The sequence below is a fragment of the Leopardus geoffroyi genome, chromosome C3, assembly GCF_018350155.1.
Source record: "Leopardus geoffroyi isolate Oge1 chromosome C3, O.geoffroyi_Oge1_pat1.0, whole genome shotgun sequence".
In the NCBI taxonomy this organism is placed as follows: domain Eukaryota; kingdom Metazoa; phylum Chordata; class Mammalia; order Carnivora; family Felidae; genus Leopardus; species Leopardus geoffroyi.
Window position 1 is genome coordinate 106,717,276 of NC_059338.1, and position 19,587 is coordinate 106,736,862.

Here is a 19,587-nt window from a genome sequence, read left to right on the forward strand (position 1 = left end):
CTCCTGCCTTCCTTCTATCAGGATCCTTGTGATTATGTTGGGCACCCACAGGTCATTAGGATGATCTCTCCATCTCAAAATCTTTCATTTAAACACATCTGCAAGGTCTCTTTTTTGCCATATATAGTAACATTTACAGGTTCAGGGGATCAGGATTCGGGCATTGCTTAAGGGAAGGAACGAGCTGTTGAAAATCCAGGCCTCATAAACCACCCCAGAACTCTCTCTTCTTTTAGTCTTCTTGGGGGTGGCCAGTTGACAGTCACATACACTGTACTCTGGGAAATCCAAAGCTGGTCATTTGTTGAAGGGTAGAAATTTGTGGGCCCCGAAGCAGATAATATGCATGTTCTCCCTTGTGAATCAAAATTGTTCAAAACTGTGAGTATCCATAGACAACTATTGAGATATCATCATCAAATAGCTTCAGTCTTGGACTTCTGTGGTTTCTATGGGGTTGTGCAAACATTAGGTACATTTGCCATCCCTCTCAAATCAGGGCAGGATCTAGGACTGCTTTGACTGTGTCCAGGCCTTAGGAGTCAGACAGCTTTCACTTCCTGTCTGCCAGAACACTGGGTCTGGAGGCCTAATCTTCCACGTAAGAAGTCCAACAACCTTGCTGGGGAGATTGCATGGAGAGGCCTGGAGGTTGCTGGGAGAGGAAGAAAGCCACCGCCTCCCAGCTATCCCTGCCAGGGCACCATTTATGTGAGCAAGCTGTCGTGGATCTTCCAGACCAGCTCACTCTGGCTGCATACCATCGAATGACTCAGTCTATACCAAAGGCAGAAGAACCACCATATCAAGTCCTCTCTGAATTCCTGGTCTACAAAATTGTGACATACAAGAAAGCGGTTGTAGTGTTAAACCTCTAGGTTTAAGTCTGTTCTGCAACAATTCGATGACCAGACAGAATTTGGTGGCCACTACTCACACACAGTGTGCTAGTCACTCTCTAGAGGGGTTAAGGGTAGAAACGGAGGGGGCAGCCATCCACAAATCCCAATCCACGGGATCATCGGAGAGTGTAGATTTGGACCTTTCCTGTCTACATAGTGAGAAACTGATGGATTGACTCATCTCCGAAGTGAGGATCATGGCAACAAAGAGTCAGAGTTTTTTTGGAGTGACAAATGGAATAAGAAGAGTTTTGTAATCTGAGAAGGCCTATCCAGATGTCGTACTTAGTAGTGGTAGTTATAGTAACGGTGTTATAGGAGAATTAAATGGAGAATAGTCATTCTCTGCTTGTTTAATATTGTCTCCAAGGGTGGGTGTTGATAACAGGTTTAGAGCAATATGATTTTGCATCATAACTCATTTTCACTGTTGAGAAGGAAGAAAAGGACAAGGGAAGAGGAAAACAAGTTATTATTTTTTTTCTCCCAGAGAGTTTGGGACCTAGAGTGTTACTTGCTAATGTATTATGTAATTGTAGATTATGTAATTTGTGGACACATGTATTCTCTTCCTGTCCTGAGCTGACCCTCCCCTCTCTTGCTTTCTCTGATCCCCGTGCAATTTTCTGTGTATCCTGCCACTACAATAGAATGAAAATGTATTTTTTAGACCTCAGCTGAGCCTGTGACTGCCTATTTATTTTATTTTATTTTTAAAAAAATTTTTTTTTCAACGTTTATTTATTTTTGGGACAGAGAGAGACAGAGCATGAACGGGGGAGGAGCAGAGAGAGAGGGAGACACAGAATCGGAAACAGGCTCCAGGCTTGGAGCCATCAGCCCAGAGCCTGACGCGGGGCTCGAACTCACGGACCGCGAGATCGTGACCTGGCTGAAGTCGGACGCTTAACCGACTGTGCCACCCAGGCGCCCCTGTGACTGCCTATTTAAAACCAGTTGCCCTTCAGAAAGTTTGATCAAGTCTCGTACAAACAATGATTAAAGAGCTGGAGTGAAATAAGTCTGCCTCTCCAGGGAAGACAGTTCATGCAATCAAGGCATGAACTTGAGCCCAGAAAAAAGCCAGCACATGTAGTGCCTTTGCAGACATTTCAAGTTTAGTCTGTCCATACTGAGGTCTGCAAAAGATTAGAAGCTGGAATTCTAGGCCTGTCAGGAACCAGACCCACACAGCCTCTGGGACCAGAGGCCTTTGGTCACAAGATACGGGAGCCTCTTCTCAAGCAACTGAGACAGAACATGCAAACACGTATTTCTGTCTTGTAGAGTAAGATTCCTGGGCCGGATGTCCATTTTCAATTTTAAAAACTGGTTTAGAATTCTCCCTGTGTTCTTAGCCATAAGAAAGGCTTTGCTCACTGTTGACTAGCCTACCCTGATGGAAAACAAACAAAATGTTAGGTTTTGAAAAACAATACAAATCAGACTTCCCTGCCGGACCACCCTGTTTAAGGACAGCAGGAGAGATGCAGGTGGCTTTTCTGTGCTTGAGGTTTTCACCTTTTCACTGTGAGAGTTGCTCTGAGTACGGATAGCACAGCTCTTGTGAGGTCAGGGTGCCATCTTCCAAAGACAGGACCCCTTATTTTGAAAGAAACCGGCTGCATCCTAGGCCAGATATTGGAAGTCAGAGACCTGAGGGCATCCCACGGCCTGGAGGGAAGGGGAAATTGCCAATACTGTGTTTCCCGGTGGTGAGCTGTGTTTGTTCAGGCGGAGAAAGGAATGAAAGTGTTCCTTTCTCCCGATAAGGTGAAATTTCTCCCGACCAAATTCCCTGACACCCAGTGATTATACCTCTGAAGCGGCCAAGCCCACAGCACACAGGAAGCAACAGTGACGTGCCCTGGAGAAGACACAGGTGCTACTGAACGGAGACGGTGAGGGCGGAAGGAGGGGGTGGAAGCTCACCCCGGGGATCCAGCGGGAGCTGGGGACGCAGGGCTGCACACGGGCCAAAAGGAAGGGATTTGGGACGGGCACACTTGACTTTGCCATTGGTGTGTGCCTTTGGCGAGTCCTCTGACGACTCTAAATTACATTCCTCGTTGGGAGAATGGGGATATCGTCTATTTCAAGGATTCTGGGTGAGAGTGCCTGTTGCAGGTCATGTTCACGGCACAGGACGAGGGAAGAGTGGGGCTGCTGAAACATAAGAAACTGGTGAGACTGAAGTCATCGATACAAGTCATTCCCAGCTTGGGGGCAAGGACGGGGCTTCTGTGCAAGGCTTAGGGCCTCAGTCGGGATTGCTCTGGGATCCAAGGAGCTGGTGGTGAGTGGTCCTGAGTCTCTGCGGGGTCATTAACCTCTTCAACTGTGCCACGAGGCAGGCAGGGCCTGGGACTCCAGGCCATAACAGAGCTGACACCCACGGCAGGCTGTGCATACTCTCCGTTCTTTTTATTTTAAAAAATTGTTTTAATGTTTATTTATTTTTGAAAGAGAGACAGAGTACGAGATGGGGAGGGGCAGAGAGAGAGAGGGAGACACAGAATCTGAAGCAGGCTCCAGGCTCTGAGTTGTCAGCACAGAGCCCGACACAGGGTTTGAACACATGAACCATAAGATCACGACCTAGGAGGAAGTTGGATGCGTAACTGACTGAGCCACCCAGGGGCCTCCATACCCTCAGTTCTTAATGAAGGCTTGTAGCAACCCAACTCGTCTCAATTCCAGGTTATGCCGCTTTCCCAATCTTCAGGTACCCATCTGGCAAGCTTTCTTTTTTTTTTTTAATTTAATTTTTTAAATTTACATCCAGGTTAGTTAGCGTATAGTGCAATAATGATTTTAGGAGTAGAAGCCAGTGATTCATCCCCCACATATAACACCTAGGGCTCATCCCAACAAGTGTCCTCCTTAATGCCCTTTACCCATTTAGCCCAACCTCTCCAGCAACCCTTCCATCAACCCTCAGTTTGTTCTCTGCATTTAAGAGTCTATGTTTTGCCCCTCTCCCTGTTTTTATATTATTTTGCTTCCCTTCCCTTATTTTCATCTGTTTTGTATCTTCAATTCCACGTATGAATGAAGTCATATATTTGTCTTTCTCTGACTAATTTCGCTTAGCATAATACCCTCCATGTTGTCGCAAATGGCAAGACTGCATTCTTTTTGACTGCCAAGTGATAGTCCATTGTATATATATTATCACGTCTTCTTTATCCTTTCATCTGTCGATGGACATTTGGGGTCTTTCCATATTTTGGCTATTGTCAATAGTGCTGCTATAAACATTGGGGTGCAGGTGCCCCTTCGAAACAGCATACCTGTCTGTATCCCTTGGATAAATACTTAGTAGTGCAATTGCTGGGTCCTAGGGTAGTTCTATTTTTAACTGTTTGAGGAACCTCCATACTGTTTTCCAGAGTGGCTGCACCAGTTTGCATTCCCACCAGCAATCCATCTGGCAAGGTTTCACCCATGAAGACCCACCCACTCTGATGAAAGTTGGACTTTAAATGAATATTTGGAAAGGGATTAGGTGGCAGGTCTTCATTTCCCATTCCTTTTTTGCAGCTGGTATTCCAAGTCACCAGTCATCAAAATAAACCTGCTTTTTTACTTTAAGCCAAAAATTTCTGTTGATAGACTGATGGTGTACAAATGGTGACCTTTCTGGATTTGCAGAATTCTTTGAATACATTATTTATTAGCTCACAGGTGCTGCATGGAGTTGTAAGATAGATGTCGAGAAGGCCAAAGAAGAAAATGCTAAAGGAAATTCTATTTGTGATAGGAGCTTCACAGGATTTCTAAATATTTTGTGAAACCTATATTTCGGCGTCTGCCTCCACAATGGCCATGGATGTTAGGGTAAACAAGTAAACAACTTGGCTTCACTTTTATCGTTTTGGGGAAGTCTAGCTTATTCAGGGGGGAAAAGGGCCAATAGCAAGAAATAGATCTTTGCAATAATGCCTTTTCCAAATGTTTTGCATTTGCTCACCCATGAGATAATCGTGACAACCTTGTGATGGAGCACGAGTTAGGTATGGCGTCAACATCGACACCTGTGGGAACAAAGTCAGAGAGTTGTCTCTCTAGGGCCCTGGCAGAGGTCACAATGATAGTGACAGAGAAGGGTTGGAGCCAAGGTTTCCTGTCGGCCTATCTCTTACTGATGAAAGTTTTAAAAATGTTCTTTCTTTTATTATGAAAGTAATACAGGGGCGCCTGGGTGGCTCAGTCTGTTGGGCATCCGACTTCAGCTCAGGTCATGATCTCACGGCTGATGGGTTCGAGCCCCGCATCGGGCTCTGTGCTGACAGCTCAGAGCCTGGAGCCGGCTTTGGATTCTGTGTCTCCCTCTCTCTCTGCCCCTCCCCTGCTCGCACTCTGTCTCTCTCTCTCTCTCTCTCTCTCAAAATAAGTAAACATTAAAAAAAATAATAAAAGTAATACGTACTCATGAAAAAATTAGAAAATAGAGAAAATTAGAGAACAAAAATTACTCCCAATTCTACCACTCAAACACCATTATTGTTAACATCTTTGATCCAGAAGATAAAGGACTTCTGTGCGCTCCCCTCTACACGCTCAGGTATGCAGTGAATACCTGCTCTTAGCAATCTTACACTAATTGAACTGTCATACAGATCCTTGCTTGGCATTCAGAGAGACAAGTGGCTGTCCACTCAGTATGAGCTGAGCGGCACCAAAAGAGAGCCAGTCGTGCCCACTCTCTTCTTCTGGGACCATTATTAAGTCACTTCTTAGGCTAAGTAATCATGTCTCCAGAAAGCAGGTCCCTATTAGTTGTAGTTAGGTCTTATGAGATGAGTAACCCATTAGCATCCATGAACAGAGACCGGTTTCTCAGATTAACTGGCTCAGAACAAGACTCTGATGGAAGGGAAGGATGGGTAACTGTTTGTTTTTTTAACAAATTAAATGCATTATTTACTTGTTTATTTTATTTTTATTTATTTTTATTTTTTAAATTTACATCCAAGTTAGTTAGCATATAGTGCAACAATGATTTCAGGAGTAGATTCCTTAGTGCCCCTTCCCCATTTAGCCCATCCCCCCTCCCACAACCCCTCCAGAAACCCTCTGTTTGTTCCATATTTAAGAGTCTCTTATGTTTTGTCCCCCTCCCTGTTTTTATATTGTTTTTGCTTCCCTTCCCTTGTGTTCATCTGTTCTGTGTCTTAAAGTCCTCATATGAGTGAAGTCATGGGATTTTTGTCTTCCTCTGACTAATTTCACTTAGCACGATACCCTCTAGTTCCATCCATGTAGTTGCAAATGGCAAGATTTCATTCTTTTTGATTGCCGAGTGATACTCCATTATACATATACCACATCTTCTTTATCCATTCTTCTGTCAGTGGACATTTGGGCTCTTTCCATCCTTTGGCTATTGTTGATAGCGCTGCTATAAACATGGGGGTGCATGTGCCCCTTTGAAACAGCACACCTGTAGGATGGGTAATTGTTAAAACTAGTGTGAGGAGTGTTTTCAAAGCTATAACAGGGGCGGGTGGTCTCTCTGGTCGATGACACCTGACATTCTACTGCTGCTGTCATCATCATATGACAGGACAGATGGTTTTCCAAAGATGGAGATATCTATCTCATACAGCATGTCCTTCTTACAGTGCGACTGACACCCAGTCACTGAGAGGTAGAGTCTGTTTTCCTTTCCCTTGAGTCTAGGCACGAGCCTGTGACTGTGCTGACTACTGGGGAATGGCGGAAGTGAAACTGTGTGACTTAGGCTGCTAGATCCTAAGAAGGGTAAAGCTTCCACTTGGTGCTTGTATTTCTCTCTCTTCTTCCCTTCCCCGCCATCTTCTCAATGTCCACTTCTGGAATCCAGCCACCATGCAGTGAGGAAGCCAAGACTAGTCCAAGCAGAGAGATCACATGGAGAGGAACTGAGACCTTCGGCCAACAGGCAGCACCGACCACCAGACACGCAAGTGAACGAGCCTTCAGAGGATCCCAGCTCTCAGCCTTCAAGGCTTCCAGCTGAGGCCCAGCACTGTGGAGCAGACACAACAAGTTATCTCCATTCTGCCTTGGCTGGATTTCTGACCCACAGAATCCATAAGCGTGATGGGTAGCTGTTTATGCCACCGAATTGAGGGGGTAACTGTTACATAGCCATAGTACTGGCACATGCATCTAAATGAAGAAAGACACCTACCCAAGAAATCAGATGCTCGCTTTGTAGAAACATATCAGTAGCTTCTGACCCTCATGCTATAAACCCTGCGATCTAAGAGCGAAGACAAATGCCCCGCCCAAGTTCACCTTCCTTGCATCTTTACTTGACTAATTCTCCACTTCACCCCTTCCCCAGGTCAGAGGTGCTCTAGCCAAGGTTATCTGGGGACCATATGGTTCCTGTAGAATCCACCCTTTATCTCTCTTCTTCTAGTGTCTCCTCAGTGTGGAGGATGGTAGAAATTTGGAGGAATGGGACACATAGGCTTGTACGAGGGGCAGCAGGTCAGAGGTTAAGATGTACAGTCTTTAGACACATGCTCCCAAGAGCGTGTGGTCGCTGTCATGTCTAATATTTGTAACCCAGCCCAAAGTAGTGCATGTTCAAGATTTTTTTAAAAATCCAAGTCATGCAGAGAGTGAGAAGTAAACGTTTTCCTATCCCCTCTTCCCACGCCAGCAGTGGGCACAATTAGCCCTGGGTGGGACAGTGCTAGCACTGGGAACCACACCCCCTCGCTTCGAATCCCTGCTTTGTGAGGGGACTAGCTACGTGACTTGGGCCCCAGTTCCCTCATGTGTACAATGGGGACAACTTATCCCCTAAGTCGTGAGTTGCTGCGAGAGTTACACGAGCTAATAGAAGTAAAGCACTTAGGACAGGGTCTGACGCACACAGTCCTGCTCGGGATTAATCATTCCTACCATTACTGCTGCTGTTAGTATTATCATCATTCCTCGTAGGGTTTTCTGTGGCCTTAATGGGTTCAGGAGATGGAAGGTATTGGGAGGAACCTAGAGTTAGGGAGAAGGACTCCCAGACCATAGGGTGGCTGCTGTGGAATGTAGTAAACACTCTCCACGTCTCCTCACTGCAGCCCCTTCAAGGCTGGCTAAGCCCTGGACGCCTCTGCCAGGTGTCTCTAACCACACTTTCTAGTTGATGGTAGAGTAAGAGGCTAAAATGTTGCTACAGGAAAGGAGGGAGGCCCAAGCTGGCCCAATCCTGACAGTTTGGGAATCCTGAGAGGTTGTGAGATGAAAATGTATTCACCTGGCCCTTTTAAGCAAGGACTCCCTCCAGCTTTCATCTTTGGAATTCTGTGAGGTTGTCACACATCTGGTACCTCCTGCCCCTACCCACATGGTTGTTGGAGATGAGTGTTGCATGTGTAGGCATTTGGTAAATGTCGCCAAATGAATGTGCCTGTGATCTGTTCCCAAGTACCTGGCAGAGAGGGCAGAGTCTTCGGTTTTCTCCATGTAAGAGGCCTCAAGGGGCAGTCAACCTGGGCCCACTGATAGATAAGTAATCTCATCTCTTGAGTGGAGCATGGTTCGGGACCCAGAAATTTTCTTTTCTGTATCAGTTTGGATGCTTTTGGTAGCAAACGATAGAAAAACCTGACCAACAGTAGCTTCAATATGAAGAAAAGCTAACTATTTCACCTGACCAGAAGCAGAAGGAGGGAGGCCCTAGGTTGCTAGCTCTGGGACTGACAAGGGCATCAGGAACTCAGGAGATTTTTCACCAAGGAAAACTTTCCCATGGTGCATCCCCTTCCCTCCGATTTTATCTTACATCTCATTGGTCAGAGGTATGTCACATGACCATGCCCAACCCAGTCATTGGCAAGAGGAGTAGAGTTACTATGATTGTCTTAGACTAATTGGCATTCATCTGAAGACCTGTCCAAATGGGCAGGCGTGGGGAAACGGGGCAGAAAGGCGTGCTGCAGATAAGTAGTGGATGACTTCGCTTTCTTATTCCAGAAAGCTCTCTTCAGTGGCACATGCAATTTAACAAGATAATATTCAACGGGATTAAGTGATGAGGATGGAGAAAACAAAAATGGAAACAAGGATACAGAAGATGAAGACTGAAATACTATCGAGTAAAAAAATGCATGCCACAACATCCTCTAGGCTTGCTAAGTGTAGGCCATGCATGTGGGTTCAGTAGTCAATGCCAGGAGGGTTTGCCTAAAGTTGCAAATGGCGGCTTGTGGGCCAAATGTGGCCCACTGATATGTTGTTTGGGTCCTTCCAGTACTATTTGTTTATGTTTCAGTTGGATGGTCGCCAACCTTAACAAATTGAGACATTTCCTATTGTTGGAAAGCATTTCTGGCTTCTCTTTAAAAAAAAAAACAATCAGAAGATATGGAAGGTACAACAATACTGGGCCTGCCTTCCCAGATGGCAACATCAGCTGGAGCTGACAGCTCCCCTCTGAAGGACACACGTGCTCTCAGTTCTCACGTGGCCCACCCAGCCCACGCTCCTCATGGGAAATGCCCCATGGGCCTTCAAGTGCGCGAGCCCAGAGTTAGTTGACAGGGTCCCTAGGATAGTAGCCAACCAGTTCCTCGGGAGAATGTGGGTATCCCAACCCTAAGCCTGGACCTCACACAGGGTCCATTGGGATGGGATGAGCTCCCCCACCTCACCTCACTGCAGAGCCCTGGAAAACTCTCACAGACTGTTTCTTATTAAGGCTTTCTACACAAACCAGGGGGCAAAGATGGGGGTGGGGGGCACATGGACAGATAAGGAGAGGGGCAGGGATGCGTTCCACCACGTAGGGATAATTTTCCAAAAGAAAGCTTCCAAAGGTGCTTCCAGTTTGAAGAGGGCTGGACTGAGGGCAGAAGAAGAATCTGTCTCAATAGTTTTGAGATTAAAGGGAATAGGAAGAGGTTTGGCATGAAGACTGGATTTGGAGAATGATTCTCACTGTAGAACAGTTTTATAATCTGTCTCTATTTGGAACCTCTGATAGTTCCCTCCAGAGTTAAAGAGGCCTTAGAGTCTAAGGCAAGAATTTTTCAGTCATGTTACTGCAAATGTGAAACTCTTTCTCCAGAAACAGGTAAAGAGGTCCCCAAGCAGATGCGCACACAGATGGGGCTTATCTGATTTCCTGTCCATCCATGCCCACACACTGCAGGCTCTCTGGAAAGGTTAGATAATGACAGTGACTCAAGAGGCCAAGAATGTGAATTATGTGACATGCAGCCCGGATCTGGCCCATATATGGTTATTGTTCAACCCACCAGAGCAGCCTGGAAATGAGCCGCCATCTTGCTTTTTTTTTTTTTAAGTTTATTTATTTTTGAGACAGAGAGAGACAGAGCATGAACGGCGGAGGGGCAGAGAGAGAGGGAGACACAGAATCGGAAGCAGGCTCCAGGCTCCGAGCCATCAGCCCAGAGCCCGACGCGGGGCTCGAACTCACGGACCGCGAGATTGTGACCTGGCTGAAGTCGGACGCTCAACCGACTGAGCCACCCAGGCGCCCCCATCTTGCTTTTAAAAAGGGGGAGTTTTGCAACACATTTGTGTCTGTGTAATAAACAGTTTGTTGGAGAGAGAGGCAGAGAGATAGAGACAGACAAGAGAGATTAGACCGAATCAAAAACCTGCTTTTGACTCCCTGCAGCATGCACGCACTGCATTACCACTTACCCCCCAATCTGTGCTACCTGGTCTCCATCAGAATGGTAAAGGCCTGCAGTGGAACCAGAGCTAGGATGTTAGCTAAAGCAACTGGAAATCCATTATAGCATTATATGCTTCACTGAGCTCTTTAACCACAGAGAAGCAAGCACAGGATCTACCGCCATGATGTGACAAGTGGGGACAGCTGCTGTCCACCTAGACCTTGAGGGCAGGGAGACCAGGGCCTGAACTGCTGCTGAGATCTAGCGGGTCAAGGAGAGGAAAGAACAGAGACACTCAGAAGAGCTTAAGTGGATGTGGCCACCCTCATGTTAGCAACATCTGGCCAGGATTGAGCCCCTTGAGGAAGAGGAAAAGCTCACATCGTGGGGAGATAGCAGACGACCAGAGACCTGGGGCTCTGGAGAGAGACAGCTTGGCTTTGAAACATGGCTTTGCCCTGTATGATCTTGTACTGCCCATTTAGCCACCCTTTGCCTCGGTTTCCTTACCTTTGAAATGGGTATGAGACTAGCCCCTTAGAGGAACAACGAAGAATTGTTATGAAGACAAAATGAGACTATATAGGTAAATCTGGACCCAGTGCTGGACACAAAGTACTCATATAATGTTGGTTTATTCCTAGCCCCCTCCCAAAAAATCTGACTGAAATTGCCATATAAAATACAAAATTTATCCCTGACCACAATCAGAAAAAACCAAGAAGTCAAATGAGGGAATACCCTTGACGTAGCTTGATAGACTGCAACTCAAATTTCAGAGTTCACTAATGCGATTTCAAAGAGGCCTAGCATTTTTCAGCAGAGGAGGGAAAAATCAAGTTAGAAAGTGTTCATTCCACTTCCACCACGTGCCTATACGGGGGGAAAAGGGTAGAATAATAATTACATAATTAGTACCGATTTGCATACCAAGTACTGCCTACAAATGATCTGTGTTCTACGCTATCCTTCAAGCTCGAGATCATCCCTACTTTAAAAATGAGGAAATGGAGACACAGAGAGGTTAGGCAACTTGGCTAAGGTCACACGATCTGGGATTGGAACTCGGGTCTGTGGGCTGCCACTGGTGAAGGTGATGTTAAGTACTGAGTGCCTCCTGGATGCCAGGCAATGTGCCGACCTCTCCTTCCATTGCTTCATTTACTCTTTTCACACCGCTGCAGTGGGGCAGGTATTAGGGACAACTATTATGCCCATTGTACAGATGGGGAAAGATTAAGTGACGAAGGGTCACAGTCACATAGAGGAAGTGTCAGGTGTCTGCCCTAGGTCACGGTAGCCCAAAGCCCAAGCACTTACCTGTCGCCATACTGCATCCTCTGTCTTAACAACAGCAAGAGGCACAACTGGTCACAACACAAAACTCTGCATAATTACAAGGGCCCTTGGTTTGTGTGAACAGCCTGACTTTGGGAAGAGATTTTAATTTTTTTCTCGGCACTACAATTGGGTATTAGCAAACACTCTCTCCTAGGAAGATGTATTCAACGTGCCTGCCAAGGAGGTTGTTCTCAACCTCTCATGGTGACGTAATAAACCCAAGGTCATGGGAAACCTCGTCTCTAAGAACATGTGGCTGAAAGAACAGGCTAAAGTAGCTTGGATGTAGCTTGAACTTTACCGAGAGAACACTTGAGTGATTTTATATGAACTAATTACAAGACCTAAGAGCATCCTGAGGGGTGCCAGCCTTATTTATAATTAACGCAGGTAAGTCTATGATTTGTGAGTCCTATTTTTTATGGACAGCATCAGTGAATCATCCTCCAACTACACAACTTTTTTCCACAGACCCAGGGGAAAGGGAATTGTCAAAAACCGGGGTTTTCACCCCACCTCTTCCACACCCCTTCTTCTTATCAATCCCCAACCCTTGTTTTTTAAGAAATCAAAACACTTTTTACTTCTATAAAGGGAAAGGTATGATTGACCCCTAATGTGTGCTATCCGATACGATGGTCACAAGCTATATGTGGCTAGTAAAGTATAAGTTAGTTAAAATGGAGTAAACTTTAAAGTTCAGCCTATCAGTCACACTAGCCACATTTCAAATGCTTCATGGCCATCCATGGCCAGTGACTCTCGTTATGGACAGCGAAGATCTAGAACATTCCCATCGCGCAGGAAGCTCTATTGAATAGTCCTGATCTACAAGCTCCAATGTGAGGCGTAGGGCTTCTCCTCGGGTGACTGTTTTTGCTTGGGCTTCCCCGGAAGCAGACTGGGGGGCAAGTAGTTTATCTGAGAAGTACAGGGAGCGCCGGCAGGGAAGCGACCCAGAGAGAGGGGCAGGCAGCGAATCACCTGCTTAAATGTGTGGCGAAACTGAGAGATGGTGTAAAATAACACATCTCCAAATTATCCTTTCCAAAGAGAGGGGGCTGGGGCATTTGTACACCACTCCAGAGAACTGCTTCCAAGGCTCAGAGTTTCCTAACGCTTTTTTTTTTTTTAAGGAAAAATTCCATAATGTTTGTTTCTTTTTGAGAGACAGAGAGAGACAAAGCGTGAGTGGGGGAGGGGCAGACAGAGAAGGAGGCACAGAATCTGAAGCAGGCTCCAGGCTCTGAGCTGTCAGCACAGAGCCCAACATGGGGCTTGAACTCACAAACTGTGAGATCATAACTTGAGCTGAAGTCGCACGTTTAACTGACTGAGCCACCACCCAGAAGCCCCGTTTCCTAGCACTTCTGATCTACGTGCAGGTGGGCAGAGATTTCGGAGGTTGGGCAGGGGTGGGAGGAGAAGCCCCTAAGTTCAGAGGCAGAGACTTGCAGTGGATGTTAACAAGAGCCCCCAAATTCTGAGAGATATGGATGTGGCATAACACTGACTGCTATACGAATGCTTAAGGGTCACATCCTTCCCAGAATTTTGCCTAGAACATTACGTCCATGACACTTCCCTAATGTTGGCACTGAAGGTCTCGCATCCTGGGAAATTCCTCAGTCCCAGGAAAACTGGGACGGTTGGTGCCTTAGTCCATTCAGGCTGCTCGAACAAAATACCACAGCCTGGGTGGCTTATACACAACAGAAGCTTCTCATAATTTTAGAAGCTGAAAGCCCAAGACCGGGGTGGCAGCATGGTCAGGTGAGGGCCCTCTTCCAGGTCACAGACTTCTTGTATCCTCACGTGGCACAAGGGGGCTTGGGAGCTCTCTCGTCGGGTCTCTTATATAAGAACACTAGTTGCATTCGTGAGGGTGCTAGTCTCATGGCCTAAGTACCTCCCAAAGGCCCCACCTCCAAATACCATCTCATTGCAGATTAGGATTTCAACCTATCAATTTGGGTAACACAACCTATCAGACCATAGCACTTGGTCACCCCAAATTTAGCAGACGTGATTGAAGGGTGGCGGGGTGTTCAGGAAGAGGGGGGAATCAAGAATGAACGACCCATTTCAGATTTGATTCATCGTGGGGGCTGCCAGCACCTGTGAAAAGGAACAAAGGGGAAGCTGGTTTTGAAGATATGATGGTGCCATCAGTTTGGGACAGATGGCATGGGAGGTGTCTTTGGGACATATAGGTAGAGGAAACTGGGCGTGGTGAACGTCACCCTGGGAAAGAAATAGCTCGATCTGCTATGACCAGGAATCCTTCCTGATGAGCACTTTGCTTTCCTTTGATCCCAAACCACATATTTGTCTAGAATACCAATTTAAAACTTTGTGACCGTCACCTGAAATGGTTTTGAAGGCCACTCTGGCGCTCAGAAAGCAGTATGCCGTGAATGTCTAGGATTTGTTCCTCGTTGCAGCCGTCTGTCACCTAGCAGGGGACAGGCAGGGATCTGAGCGCAGGGAAGGTCTGATGGCCACTGTCAGTAAAGTGGCAAATACAAGTGTCCTTGCATGAGGGAACCACACCAGGTGGTGGGAGGTTGTACCCACGGCCAAAGGGTGGGATGGGAGCGGATACCTGGGAGGTGGGAGGAAGGCTCTACGAGCAGGGAGGGCTTGGAGAAAAAGAATGAAAATCGTTTGGTACCAAGCTTAGCAGGTTTATGAGAGGCCTTAACACTCAAGCCCCCCCTTCACTGATTTGCCCAAGACAGACTCTGGTGGCTCTGGTTAACCTCCCCTCTCCCCCCGCCTCCCACCCCCTTTACTTTGATACATTTTCTCCATGGTAACTGCTCCCGTTTTCTAACAACTCTGACATTCTTTGTTTGGCTTTCTGGGCACCCTTAAACCAGCCAGGGCGATACACTCGTTGTTGTTAACACAGCAGATCACCTCCTACCACTTCACACTTACTACCTTGCTTGATCCCCACAGTTACCTGGCAGACGAGGACTTTCATTGCCATCTTCGTTTTTACGAAAGGTGAAATTGAAGCACAGCGAGATTTAGGCAACTTGCCAGAGTCACTTAGCTGGCAAGTGGTAGAGCTGGTGTGTGACCAACATGATGTCAGTGACTAGGGAGCTGGAGAGAGGTGTCCCAGCGCGGGCCCTCAGCCCTGCAGCCCTCTCCTTCCCAGCCTACAGATCCTGGAGAACAGCCTCTGCCCTCCCACCGCACGGCTCCACTTCCCTAGCTCTAGCTGATGATGCCCACAGTCCCCTGCCTTTCCCACCTCTCTCCTGGGTTCCTTCTTCATCCCACATTTAGTTTATTTTATTTTTATCTATTTGAGAGAGAGAGATACGGTGCCGGGGGGGGGGGGGGGCGGGGAGGGGGTTGGGCAGAGAGAAAGGGAGAGAGAGAATCCCAAGCAGGCTCCACCCTGTCAGTGTAGAGCCCAACGTGAGGCTCAAACCCGTGAACCATGAGCTCACAGCCAGAGCCGAAATCAAGAGTCGGACGCTTAATCGACTGAGCTACCCAGACGCACCTCACCCCACAATATCATATTAATGATTGAACAGATCAATACCTTTACTCCTCTCCTTCAGAAAGCATAGTCCTTTTTAGGCAGCTATGTACTGTGCTACATCCTAACCTGGGTTGGGAGTCAGGGACCTGAATTTGACACAAAGCATTGTCTTTTTTCTGTGTGTTTCTGGTTGCTTCCCATCATTGGGTCTCCCTGGCTTCCCACATCTAAACAATTAGTTGTTAACTTGGTTGGTGTTTTTCGGCACAGACAAAGGGATATCAGAACCATGGGGTGTAGGGGGTTCGGGACTGCTTCTAGCTGTGTCGTTCAGGCTGTCCTTGGTCACCTTTATCAAAATGTATCTGCCCTGTGTTGCCTTTCCCCCAGACCTCTGCCTTCTAGATGACACAAAGCAAACCTGACAGGTACCTCCCCCAGCCCTCTGCGATTCCAGATGTGACCCCCCCCCCCACCCTACCCCCAGTTAGAATCACCGCTTTAGAAGGGTTCCTCCTCCTGGTCGAAGTGTGTTTCATCCTGTTAGAGGGCTGGGTGGAAAAAAGATTGTGAATCGCTCATGGTTCCAGATGATCTTTCAGATCCATGGCAGTGCTTACATTCCACGAGACTATGATTCTGATAAAACGCTAGTGTGAACACCTAAGTCACCTCCCTGTGGTTTATGCCGCAGAGCAGAGGAAAAGATAATTAGCTTCAAAACACAATGGAAGGGGTGGAGTAGTGGAGGCGGGGCCGATAAGCCGGTCCGTCACACTGTGAGGCACAGAAAGGTTCTGCATAGTAGGTCATCAGGAACTGCCCTGGGTTGTCTGGGGGAGATGGGGAGGCTCACCCCTGTAGAGAGAGGTCTCAAGACTCACATGAGAACTCAAAGCTGCTCTGTCCTAGGAACTCTGCTCAGTTAAATCTCTGCAGAAGGGGCTGTCCACTCTATTCCTCGCATCACTGATGAAATCTGTCTGTCCTGTTCTCAGTGCTATGGGTTAAGTCAACATAAGCATTTACTGAGCCTAGGATTGGGGCCAGATGGGGAGCAGGGGAGGAAGGGGCAAAACCCAAATAAGCTTTAGGCTCTGCTCTCAGGAGGTCTCAGCCCAGCCTCCTCCCTTAATAAGGGGAGAAGGGGAAGCTTGGGGAACGAACTAAAAATAAGGCCCTATCCTCATTTATTCATTCACAAGATTCTTCCGGGTGATGAGCACACCTGGAGTGCTGACAGTTTTCTGAAGGGAGTGAGGCCAGGGTGTTGTCCTCTGCCCCACGCCAGGCCTTCCCTGCTTCCCCCAGGCCTGGCGGATGGTCCATTCCAGTCCACCAGCCCAGGCGATGACCCACTTCCCGGGCGTTTGGACAGTTGTGCTCAGACCTGAATTCTTCCAGCTCCCCTGGAAACTCAGAATCTGGGCTGCCATCCCCATGAAAAGATAAACACACCAGCTTCACGCTTCTGCCTAAATTATATTTCTACAAAATTTCTAACACAACAGGGTTTTTCCATTACCATAGTAACTCCTGCGTGTGAACAGCAGACTCCAGAGAGAAGAGAATAAAAATGCAGAGAAACCCAGGCTTCAAAATGGTACCTGGGGAAAGGGGCAGGCAGGTGAGTCTGGCCAGCCACAGGCCTGGCCCTGCGGGGGAGCCTGTGGTCTCCATCTGGCCTGATCCAGGCCATCAGGGCCGGAGGGATCTGTGATTCCTTTTGCAGCTATTTTTGCCCATAAGTTACAGTATCTGGAGGCCCAAGGACACTGACATTGCCCTGGTTTTCATTTGGTTGACGTAGGACTTTCTTCTTTCTTTTCTTTTTTTGTTTCTTTTCTTTTCTCTTTTCTTTTCTCGCTTGCTTGCTTGCTTTCTTGCTTGCGTTCTTTCTTTCTTAGGAGATCTAGGGGAAGATACTTTTGTTTGCAGATGGTGTCATTCTGTGGCATAGTTTGAAAGAGACAGGATGCAAACAAGGCTGAACACGATATGGGTACGGAATCAAAGAGCCGGAAAGGAAGAGCTGCCATGCCCCAAAGCTGAAAGCGCTCTGTCCCCCCTCACCAGGGTGGCCGGCCCTTTGGTCTTTGTCCCTTCTGGGTCACAAGGCCATGGGTACAAAGAGCCTCCATTCAGGCTTCCCCAACAAGAGCAACAAGCCAGCAGTATCTCCCGTCTCCGAGTTAGGCAGGGTATTATAAGGTCCATCTGCCCATCAAACATTCCAGGTCTACAGGAAGTGGCCTACAGCCTGAGTTGAGGGGAAATGGATAAAGACAACGGCATAACTGACGTCATGCAGGCAAACTGCTGACCACAGTGCCTAGACTTTGAGCTAACAGGTTTGCTGCTTTAAAATATGCAGCGGGAGGATTGTTCCCAGGGTCCCTGCATCTGAGAAGCATTGGGCTTCCTCCTAGGGTCACAGTTTGTGAAACAGGTCCTGATTCCTGAGACAAGAATTATCGTTGAACTTTTGGAGAATGTTGCCTCCGCGCGTGTGTGTGTGTGTGTGTGTGTGTGTGTGTGTGTGTATGACTCCCATACACGGACACAAACTTTTCAAAACGCTTAAATCTCTAAGTGACGTAGATGGCGACACTCCTCTGTGTTATGCATTCCTCTAGACACCAGGGCGGGAAACACGTAAAGGACTTAAGTTTCAGTAACAACAGACCGCGGAGCACTAGGAAGACGCCGTGTCTCATCGCCGGGCCTTCACAGGCGCTGGCCTCTCTTCCCAGATCCCTTCCCCCCACTCTCCTGTGCGTCTGTCAGTGGAACTCTGAACATCCTCTCGTGCTAAGGGCTTCCCTAACCTAGCTTGGTTAGGAGCTTAGCCTAAAAGAAGATGCGCCATTTCCTGCCTGCGATTTGACTAAGCTGCCACCGGGGCATGGAGGTACCTCTGCTAGAGCTTGGCGGACAGTGCCGAGCAGACCAGAACAGCTGCAAAGGCGAAACACCAACCATCATCCCTTATCAGACACTTCCTGGGGGCAGGGTCTCTGCCCCGGGTGAGGCGGTTTCATATCTCATTTAAATTCTCTCACGGGTGGGTGTCTTCGCGTGTCCAGCTTACAGATAAAGAAACTGAGGCTCAGAGAGGGTAAAAAAAAAAAAAAACAAAAAAAACTTCCCTAAATGGGGATGGGACGTACAGCACGGTGAGTATAGTTAAAAATACTGTGTCACATATTTGAAAGTGACGAAGAGAGTAGAACTTGAAGGTTTTGGTCACAAGAAAAAAAAATGTGTGACTCTGTGAGGTGATGGATGTTAGCTTATTGTGGTGATCATGTTGCAGCATATACGTATCATTGGGTCGTTACTTTGTACACCTGAAACTAATATACTGGTCTATGTCAATAACACCTCAATCGAAACAGAGAGATCGGTACTCATATTTAAACTGTGGTAGTGTAACAGTGAATGAAATAAAGTTGTATCACTTTTTAAAAAGGTTTCTTAAGTAGAAGCACCTGCCAGAGTGGCTCAGTCGGTTAGGCGTCTGACTTCAGCTCAGGTCATGATCTGACAGTTTGTGAGTTCAAGCCCTGCATGGGGCTCTGTGATGACAGCTCAGATTCTGTGTGTCCCTCTCTCTCTGCCCCTCCCCTGCTCGTGCTCTCTCTCTCTCTCTCACTCTCTCTCAAAAATAAATAAACATTAAAAACATTTTTTTAAATAAATAAATAATAAAAAGTTTCTTAAGTCAAACAACTATTAAAGGGCAAAGCAGGTGTTTAAACACAAGGACTTGGGCCAGTGCCCATGATCTTTACCACCGTACTAAGTGGCTTCCCTTACACGTTCCCAGGCTTTCTGTGGTGCTTTCTTCACCCACGTGTGTAGACAAAGATTCTAAAACAAAGCAATGTGGCCATTTTGTGCCGATAGCTTCCTGCCTCCTTTGTAAGCCTTGATCCGAATCCTGGCAGCAACAAATCAAGAGCTAAATTCTGAAGAAGCAATGCCCAGGCATCACTGGCCCATGCAAAGATCTGGGCAATTGGCCCAGGGAAGGTGTGTGCTTTGTTTGGGGTAGGTCAGCATTTCTATTCATGCTCCATTGATTTCTAGACAAAATTTATGTAAGTCCTCAAAGCTGGAAGCTCTGCCTTGGATTTAACCCCCACACAGTCTCTTCTTTCTGATTTGTTTTAAAGATATAAATAAATGTTTTTAA

The 19,587-nt window shown here is 47.1% G+C and overlaps 1 long non-coding RNA gene across 1 annotated transcript in view; it reads left to right on the forward strand.

Annotated features, from left to right (window-relative positions):
• Positions 1 to 19,587, forward strand: part of LOC123585654 — a 152,917-nt gene that overhangs the window by 85,223 nt on the left and 48,107 nt on the right. Inside the window, exon 4 of the long non-coding RNA XR_006706345.1 lies at positions 2,676 to 2,803. This is a non-coding gene — a long non-coding RNA (uncharacterized LOC123585654). The remainder of the gene's footprint in view (positions 1 to 2,675; positions 2,804 to 19,587) is intronic.